A 9,437-nucleotide genomic window follows, 5' to 3' on the forward strand; every position below is an offset into this window, starting at 1 on the left:
GGTGGGCAGGAGGCCCAGCCCACAAAGCTGCATGCACTTGCTCGGCAGGTGGGCTAGCTCAGGAGGGCTGAGGTCTCCCAGAGGGACCCAAGGTCTAGATCATCAGGCCACCACTGCTTGTCACCACCTCTGCTTCAGGGACCCTTGGGCCTTGGTTTCCACAGGGGTCTTGGGTCCCGTGGTTCCCTAAACAGCTCTCCTGGTGGGGCTGGGGGTTCACAACTTCCTGGGGGTAGGCAGGGATGGCCATGGTGGGAGATGGGGAAGAGAAGCCCCCTTAGAGCCACTGGGTGCTGGGCCAGGCTGAGGCTCCAACCTGCTGGGGTGCCCTGGGACTTTCCCTGTTTCCCTAGGGGAACCTCATGGTACTGGAGCTGGGCCCCTAGTCCTTGGTCCCACCCATGATCCAATGGGGAACCTGGACAGAGGCTAGGCTGGGTGGAACAGGGGGCTTTCTGGAGGGGTGGGGACTGAGTGGAGGCAGGGACACAGAGTGAGAACATTTTACCAAACATGGATATAAAATATTTTATTTTAAAATGTACTATTTGCAAGCATAGAAGGGCATCTGGGCAGTTTCTGCAGTGGCCTGGGCAGAGGGCCTGCCCTGCCTCTGCTCTATGATCCCTCCAACAGAAGGGGCCAGCCCTGCCTAGAGAGAGCCCTGGGAAGGCCCTGGTGAAATGGCCTCAAAGACAGTAAGCCGTCCATGCATTGCAGTGTGTGGAGGAGGACAGGGGTCTGGCCAGCACCTCCTGGGTCCCTTCCACCACTGTGTGACAGGGGAAGGGATAGCTTCTAGGGCCTGTAGGAGCTAATCATTCTTAGAGATTTTGGGCACCCTTTGTCCATCTCATGAGGACCCTCAGTGGGGCCCTAGGGGATAAATTTCCAGTAGCTGCTGTGCTCCTGACCCCAGCAGGTCAGAGGCCTGGCCATAGGCTGGTGACCCTAGTTGCTAGCCAGGGGCTCAAGGGAGAAGGCAGCGGCAGCAGTGCTGGAGGCGGTAGGTGGCCGGGGGAGGCAGCGCAGGTTCCCAGTCTTGAGTGCGCACTGCACGGGCCAGAGCACCATGCAGAACAGCACCAGCAGCAGGACAGAGACCAATGCCAACGCCGCCAGTCCCTGCAGCGTGCCCAGCAGCGGGCCAGGCGGCTCCGGCGAGGGGCCAGGTCTGGGACAGGCGCAGGTGGGGTAGGTTCAGCAGGCTTGTTCAGGCCCACATCCACACACACAAAGCTGGGTGCCTCACGGCCAGGTGTGGCAGGCAGTGGGCGGCAGCACAGCTTGGTGCCCTCTAGCCACACTGGCTCCTCTCATTGCAGGTGTGCGGGCATCTTGGCCTGCAGCTGGCAGCTGGTACGCAGTGCAGGGGCCCCAGCAGCTGGCATAGCTGTGGGCTTCCGGCAGAATGGGCAAGGCACAGCCTCACTGCCGGAGCCTGTGGGTTGGGCGGCCGCTAGCTGGGCCAGGCACTCCAGGCAGAAGACATGGGTGCAGGACAGTTCCTTTGGTGTCTCGAAGATGTTGTCATAACCTGAGAAGCAGATGGAGCACTCCAGTGGGGAGGCCACCTTCTCTGAACCAGGGGTGCCGGGTGACCTGGGTGTCGAGACTGTGGGGCTGCTCCGGCAGTGGGGTGGTACTACCGTGTGCCATACCTGCTGGCCTGTTGACATGGTGCTGGGCTGCGGAACAGAGGCTGCTGTGAGTGTCTCCTGCCCATCCTATGAGGTCAGTCTTGTCCAGCATCAGCCCCCAGATTCCAGGGAACACACTGTCCACTTGGGGGTACCTCTGAAGTTTCTGTGTCCCTGGAGCTCCTTCACCCAAGCTATCACCTACCCTCCCCTACTTGTCCCAGGGCTGGGTGTCCAGTGGGCCCCAGGCCTAGATGGCCCAGAGGGTGCTGGGGTGCATCTCATGGCTCAGTGGACACCTTCTGCCCCTGCCTCTACTTCTGATTGCAGTGGTCTGTGATGGCTCCTGCAACATCCCATCTTTTGGGGTACAGGCCCTGTGGGAAAGGCAGCTTGAGGGTGGGCAGCTCAACCAGGTTGACTCAACCCGGAGCCTGCAGGATGGGGGCCCTGGGCTTGTGGGCTGCCTCTGGGCAGCTGAAGTGATGTGAAACTACATGCAGTGGGCGCCTGGGCTGGTCGGCACGTGCTGGAGTTGTAAGTGGCCAAGTAGAGTGGGGGGTCTCTGAGTCTGAGGGCAACGGAGCCCTGTAATGGTGGGAGACTGGGAAGGCCTGAGTGAAATCCCAAGGGAGGGCTTTCCCAGCTGCACCCTGGACACTTTGGGGCCCACTTGTCTGGCTGGTGACCAGGGTCTTGTGCCAATGACCCCCCGGCTAGGGTGAAGCAGGCTTCAGCCATCCACTCTGTGCCCTTGAATGTCAGGTCATGGCTGCCCTTTGAAGAGGAAGCAGGATGTTGAAGGGTCCAGGGCCTTCTCTTCCATGGCCATTTCTACTTCCCTGATGGGCTCAGAAGACCCCGCTGACCAGACACCTGCCCTGCCCTGCCTGCTGCCCCTCCCCAGCCACAGGGTCCTGCCTAGAGGACAGGCAAGTGACAATGCCTTTCATCTCAAAGGTTCTGGTCCCAGGACCCATGGAGCCCTGGAGGCCTCACTAGAGGTGGCCCCTTGCCTTCCTGGCCCTGATCTAGGCTTACTGGCCAGTCCTGGGGGCAGGTGGATGGTGCAGGTATTGCTAATTGTCACTGTGATCCTGTGAGTCTCCTGACATCACCGTGATGTCACGAGGGTCCCAGGCTCCTGGCATGTGAAGTCACCACATCTCAGGGACAGCTGTGGCCCTGGAGAGCCTGGGAGGACCTCGGGACGCCCTCCCCCACCTTTCTCCCACAGAATCTGCTCCTTGGCACCAGGCCCCACCCTCACAGAGGTGCCTATTCAGGTGAAGGGTGAGGACAGGCTGAGCAGCCTTACCTGGCAGCAGGGGGTCAGCAGCTCCTGGGCATGATCCTCTCCACCAACCACAGAAGGGTGCTGAGCCTCTGGGCTCCCCAGCTCCAATACTGTTTGCTCCCTCTCCTCCAGTCCTGGCTTGGCCTCGGCTCCACCTGGCAGGTGTCTCTCCTGGGCCCAGTGGCCAGCAGCTGTCCTGAGGTACTGGCAAGTGTAACTGGGCTGTCAGGAGTAGAGGATGCGTGTGCTTGTCCTGGTGTGGGCCGTCTGGGACAGGTGTGAGTTCTCAAGGCATGAGCTGTGGGCAGGTGCCTTTATACCTCCAAGGTGGCTGGGGGTGTGGCTTGGGCTTCAGGATTGGCTGGCCATCCTCTTTACCTAGCAGGACAGGCATGGCCGCATGGGGATCAGCAGTTCTGGGTCTGGGGTCAGCCCAGGCCTCTGCAGCATGGAGGTCTGTCCACTCTGTTCTAGTTCTGGCTGCCCATGGCTCCTGAGTGGGCCCAAAGCAGGGGAACCCACAAACACCTCACAGTTATAGTATGGGTGCGTATGCGCACACAGGGTCTGCCTCACTCTCTCCTGTCTCCTCTCCCCATACCCCTCACCCTGGGGGCTCCCTGGGCCAGGCCCTCACTCATCCCTCCCCACCTAATGTGGGTGGCAGATAGAGGAGCTGTCCTTGTGCAGGTGAGTCCAGGAGAGCATGGCCTTGAAGGAGCACCCTGAAGCCCATGGTTCACGGCTCTCCCACTTCCAGGGCCATGGGTGAAGCTGGTCTCCCATTTCTGACAATGCTGTACTTGGGGCCAGAGTGGAGAGGCACTCCAAGCCAGGGTGTGCCTGGTGCTGGTCATTCTGCTGACTGCCTACCCTCCCCGAGTTGCTGCACCTGAGGCTGTCTGCATGTCACAGTGGCTCTGCTGGCTCCAGGCTGGGATGCTTTCACGCAGGCCCAGGTATGGATGGAGGCAGAAGCTGGAAGGGGAAGGTAGGCTCTGGGGTGGAAGGCACACTTGGGTCTGCCCTTTGCCCCACCTTCTGGGGCTGGCAACAGGCCTGGTCCCCAACCTCTGGAAAGGAGGCAGCCTGGACAGCATTGTCCCTTTTGTACTCAGCAGTGAAACTGCAGTCCCCAAAGATCTCTTGATAGCCCCTGCTCAGAACCCCCATCTGCTGAGCCTGACTGATACACACCCCACTGAGGCTCAGAGCCCAGGCAGCCCCCAGACCCAGGCCCCATCTAACTGTGCACCCACCACCCGACATCACTCTCAGGTCCACCTGAGTCCTTGCTCAGCTGATCCTTCCCTGGTCAGCTTGGGCACCTCCCCCAGTGCTGCCCAGGGAATACTGAACGAGCAGGTAAGGGAACGAAGGGTGGGGGGCTGGACTCTAGGGAAGAATGTGCAGGGGGCTGTAGTGACCTCTGTTTCCAATTTTGGCCATGGGTGGAGGCGAGGGAGAGGTCCCAGGTCAGCATGAGTGAGAAGGGCCTGGGCAGGGGTTGCTCAGGATGACCAGAGAGGGAGGGGGCCTTCCCTGTCTGCCACACAATGCCCCTTCCTACCTGCCATCAGAAATCATGTTGGTGGGGCTGGGGTTGTGCCTCAGTGCCTGGCACCAGGTTTTACCCACAGTACCACATAAAAATAAATTAAATAATAAAGGTATTGTGTCCATCTACAACTAAAAAATATTTTAAAAAATCACTTTGGGGTCCCTCAGTCTGGCCAAAGCACCTGTCCTGCTGCAGGTACCTCAGGATGGCATGGCCCTGGGGAGGTCCCGGGTGCAAAGAGGCACACTGGGTAAGAATCCCTCCTGTGGCTCTCGCTGCTCCTCATGTTCTGTCTCCAGGGTGAGGTCCTTTGTTCCCAGAACAAGGTGAAGTGGGGTAGGCCTACTGGGGGCCTTGTTCCCAAGCACTTCTCAGGTAGACAGACCTCAGGCTGGGCTTTCTGAGGCTGGATGGCAGCAGGTATCTGAAGACACAACCCCCAGTCCATATTCTGGGCAGAGGGGCTGGGGCAGGGCCAGGACTCTGGGCATTCCAAGTGGAAGGCACACTTGGGTCTGCCCTCCTTCTGGACAGACTCTCAGTGCCCAGGGAAGGGCCAGTAACTGCCTCGCTCCAGCTTGCCCTCTTTGGCCAGTTCTGATGCCCATCAGCAAATGCCTCCATGCCCACCAGCCTCCCAAAGCACTGTCCACCTGTGGGCTTGAGGAGGGACTGCTGCCCTGGGCTCAAGTGGCCAGGACACGGGGGTTTCCCCAAGGGCAAGTCAAGCCCATAGACTGCTATTTGTAGCCTCATACTGAGGGGTTATAGGGTGTGAATGAGGCCTGGCAATCCCTGCCAGGTCTCCATGGCCCTGTCTGCATGCCCCTGCCAGGCCTGGCTCTTCTCCACAACAGCCCAGAAGAGATGCCCACATCTTCCCATCTTGGGTCCCAAGGACCCTCGGGTGGCCCTCTCCAACAAGGGGATTTGGAGCAAGCTGTCTTTTGGGGGACACCCTGAGAGCTGAAGGGGTGAATTCAGGGGTGGGCCCTTGGCAGGAGCCAGGCAGTCCCTGACTTGAGGCCCCCGTCTAGGAACTAGGTAGTAGCACTCCTGGATCCTGCTGTCTCCCTGTCCCCTGCATATGGCAGTGGGGTGGGTGGTACTGGCCTGGAAGGGGGTGGCAGTCACACATATTTAAAAGAACAGGTGACCCTGAGGGCCCTGAGAAGGCAGGGAAGGAGAAGCTCTGAATAGTTTACTCGACTTGACTTCAGATCGGCACCCCACCCTGTTGCTGGGCCAGTGGCTGGCCAGCCTCAAAGATCAAGTCCACCACTCGCGGATGAGGAGCTGCACACAGAATCACAGTGCCAAGAGCACAGCCACGTCCCCAAGAAGTGGGCCAGGCTCGATGGAGATGAGGCAGGACACCTGAGGACAGTGACAGACCACTAAGTGCTGAGACCAGCACGTAGGAGGTGGCCACCATCGAGCCTCCTCTACAGGAAGCCTTGGCTGATGGCTCCAGCCAAGCTAGCCATGTGCAGGCCATGTCTGGTGGCCTGGGATGGCTGGGACAGGACCACTGGGCAAGGGCCGCTGGCCAGCATGCCTTCCACGGGCCCAGAAAACCTGGGGATTCAGATGTGGAAGACCCATGTGTGGGCACTTCACTGTGGGTGCCCAGCCTGGGTGCCTGCTGGCCAGTGTGACCTGCCTGGGGTGCAAGGCCTGGGATGGGACAGCAGTGCCTCAGGGAACTCAGTTCTGTAGCTCCCAAGGGTGTGGCTGTGGCCTCCCAGCCACCACGGGAGCCAGACGACCTGGAGGCCTCAGTCTCAGGCAGCTGGTTCATAGCTCTGTCCTGCCTGCCAGCCAGGCCCCAGCTTCACTCCTCTCAGAGGGTCTGTGGGGGCCACTGGGCTGGGTGGTGCTGGAGGGGTCCTGCTACCCTGGTTTCTCCAGGTGCAAAGCAGCCTAGTGACCCCTGCCGTCTCCAACAGTTCTGGCTGTGGGTCTGGCTGTGGCCTGAGCCCCCAGTCTCACATCGGCCTGCTCCTGTTGGTCAAACCAAGCAGTGTGGGTGGAGCAAAAGGACTTTCAAGAACCCGTGGGTGGGTTCCCATTCAGCCTGTCACTCGCTGGGAGCCAGGTCTGGCCTGTCCCAAGCCCCAGGTGACAAGGCCCTTTGTGGGGGGTTCACTGAGGGGTCCTCCAGCCTCCAAGCCGCAGGTAGTGCAGTCTGATCGGCTTCCAGGTCAGACGTTGCTGACTCGGGCCTCTGCTGTGGAGAAGGCAGAAGGGTTCGAGGCCCAGTCCAGGGGCCGCTCGCACCTGACATATCTTGGTTTTCGCACTGAAGGGGGTAAGAGATGAGCTGTGTCAGAGCCAGGGACAGAGGCTCAAGGATGGCAGAGGATGTAGCTGGAGGTGTGGGGCACCACAGGGGCCTGTTGACTCTGACCAAGGAAGAGACCAGGCGCCCCTGCCCGTCAAGAGCCAGTTCCTCCTGCCAGATGCCCCCGGGAGCCTAGCCTGGCTGTTTCCCATTAAACCCTGGGACCCTGCACCCACACATCTGGGCCTGGATCAGGGCCCGGCTGTCCCTTAAGACTAAGGTGCAGGCATTATGCATTTCTAGGACCATGTCCTAAGCCCCAGAGCCTGCAAGTGTGACCTCATTTGGGAAAAAGGTCTGGGAAGATGTGATTTAGATCTCAGATGAGACCCTCCTGCCTCAAACAGGTGGCCCTAACTGCCATGACCAGTGCCCTCCTCAGGGGAGGCAGAAAGAAAAAAGACATGAGGGAGCAGAGACAGAGGGGATGCAGCCACAGCCCAGGGAGCTGAGCCTAGGAGCTGAGAAGGTACGAGGGTCCCACAGACCTGGGAGCCAGTGTCCCCCTCTCCCACTCCTTGGTCTCTAACGTCCAACCTGGAGAGCTGTCAGAGCTCCTGCTGTCTAAGCCACCTGGGGATACTCTGCCATGAGGCCCCAGCCACTTGGGGTCCCTGTGCTCTTGCAGATGCTGTGGATGAGGCTGCTTCAGACCTGAGCCAAGTGCTGCCTGGAACAGGGTAGGCTGGGCCTTAGTTAGGAACTGCTCTGCCCCAGAGGAGAGGAACACGCTGCCTGTCCCCACCAGACCTCTGCACGGTGGGAAGAGCTTGGCCTGGGGAGGGAGGCTGGGTGATTCTGCTCTGGGCTCACAGCTGTGACTGTGGTCAGGGACTTAGCTTCACAGTCTCCTCTTATAGTGGGTCACAACTGGGTGGGGGTGCCTGGTGGGGCAAGACCCAGGGGCTGACCTGCTCCCTGTACCCTTCAAGCAGAGATGGACTTGAGCAGGGCTGGAGGAAGTGAGGGGAAGGTCTGCCCTGTGTCGGGTTCTCCTCTCTCAGTCTCAATACCTGAAGAGGAAGGGACAGCACACAGCCATGTAGGCTGATGGGCACCAGGTGTGCCTGTCAAGCGCCTGTCCCTCCTTCATGTAGTGTCTCCTTGGGACCCAAGAGGTGGGCATGTGTGTCTAGGGGCTAACCTGTAGAGGTCCCTGGGTCTGGCATTTGGAAACCGGCCCAGAGACAAGAACCCCCAGGTGACACAACCTGCCTTTACCTGAGGACTGTGGTGGGGGGATCATTGCAGCCTTGAAAGGAGAGAGAGGCAGAGTGAGATCTTGGGTGCTCAGCATGGGACACGGAGCCCAGGACGCTCAGCCGGGAGGGTGCAGATTACTTACAATTTCGCCAGGCTGCAGGCCTGGGGCTACAGAAGAAAAGAGCACATCACCCTGGAGCCAAGCAGCTGCCTGCATTCAGTGAGGTCCACAGACAGGCAGAGGCTCTTCCCAGGATCCAGGCTGGATCTGGTACCACTTCCACACTCTGCCCAGCAGTGCCCTCAGCTGAGTCTCAGCTTGGCCACATTCATGGCCTTCACCTGGGGCAAGCCACTCAAGCATCCCAGGAAGAGCCACCTCCCAGAAACCTCCCTCCCACTTTCCCAGAGCATACAAGGCATGCTCCTCAGGTGGTTTCTCTGGCTCCAAGAACCCAGTATGGGGGACAGAGACCCCTCCATCCTCTGGGTTCCCAGAGGTGCTGCAGGTGAGGCAGTGGCCATCAGCCCCCAATTATGCATAAGGGCATGGGTGCCTCCACTGGGGTTCCCTGGGCCACCTGAGATGGCCACACCCAGGGTCTACTCTGCTCTAGGGATGGCCTGGAAGGCAGAAATGCTGGGTGGGCATTTCTGGGAGCTGACCCCAAGGCACCTAACTTGACTGGAGACCCCAAGACTCCTACCAGCATCAGAAGCCCAGTCTTGGACTCTCAGGACCTGAAGCTATAGTAGCCCCCAGAGGGCACCCAAATGTTGGTGTAACGTAGGCAGAGAGGGGTCCTGGCACTTACTCTGTCCCTTTGGGCACCATCTAGGCCCCTGAGTGGGAGAAGGAGGAGTGAAGTACCTTTGTCTCTCCTGTAGAAGACCCTGGGGAGCTTACTGGAGCACTTGAGGTAGAAGAACCCAGCCACAGAGAGGATGAGACCTGCGCTGACGAAGAACGTCCCCAGGAAGAGGGAAGCTGGTAGTGCAGTCTGATCGGCAGGCAAATCAGCCGCTCTAGTGGCCAGTCTCAACTGTGGCATGCCAGGGGCCCGGGGTCCATGCCCAACCCAGGCCACCATTCCTGAACACACCTGAGCCCTCACAGGGAGCAAGGGGCCAGCACACCTGGACATAGGCCCAGGCTTCCTGGGGAGAGGGAGGGGAAGGTGAAAGGGAAAGAAGCCTTCATTAATTCCATGCTCCAGAAGTTCAAACCCTAGGCTCCCCCTGAGACTGTGCAGGGTCAGAGCTCCAACCTGCAGCAGGTGCTTCTGCCGCACTCTACCTCTCAGGTGCTGGCAGCTGCTCCTTGCCCGTCTGAACCTGCTCAGTGTCAGGACAGGATGGCTCAGGGCCAAGGACTGTGGACAAACTGTGACC

At 59.8% G+C, this 9,437-nt stretch overlaps 1 pseudogene; it reads right to left on the bottom strand.

Annotated features, from left to right (window-relative positions):
* Nucleotides 1–637: 637 nt before the first annotated feature.
* LOC143410240 (RING finger protein 223 pseudogene) lies at nucleotides 638–9,197 on the bottom strand (annotated as a pseudogene).
* Nucleotides 9,198–9,437: the final 240 nt, after the last annotated feature.

Source organism: Callospermophilus lateralis, chromosome 11, assembly GCF_048772815.1.
Source record: "Callospermophilus lateralis isolate mCalLat2 chromosome 11, mCalLat2.hap1, whole genome shotgun sequence".
NCBI lineage: Eukaryota > Metazoa > Chordata > Mammalia > Rodentia > Sciuridae > Callospermophilus > Callospermophilus lateralis.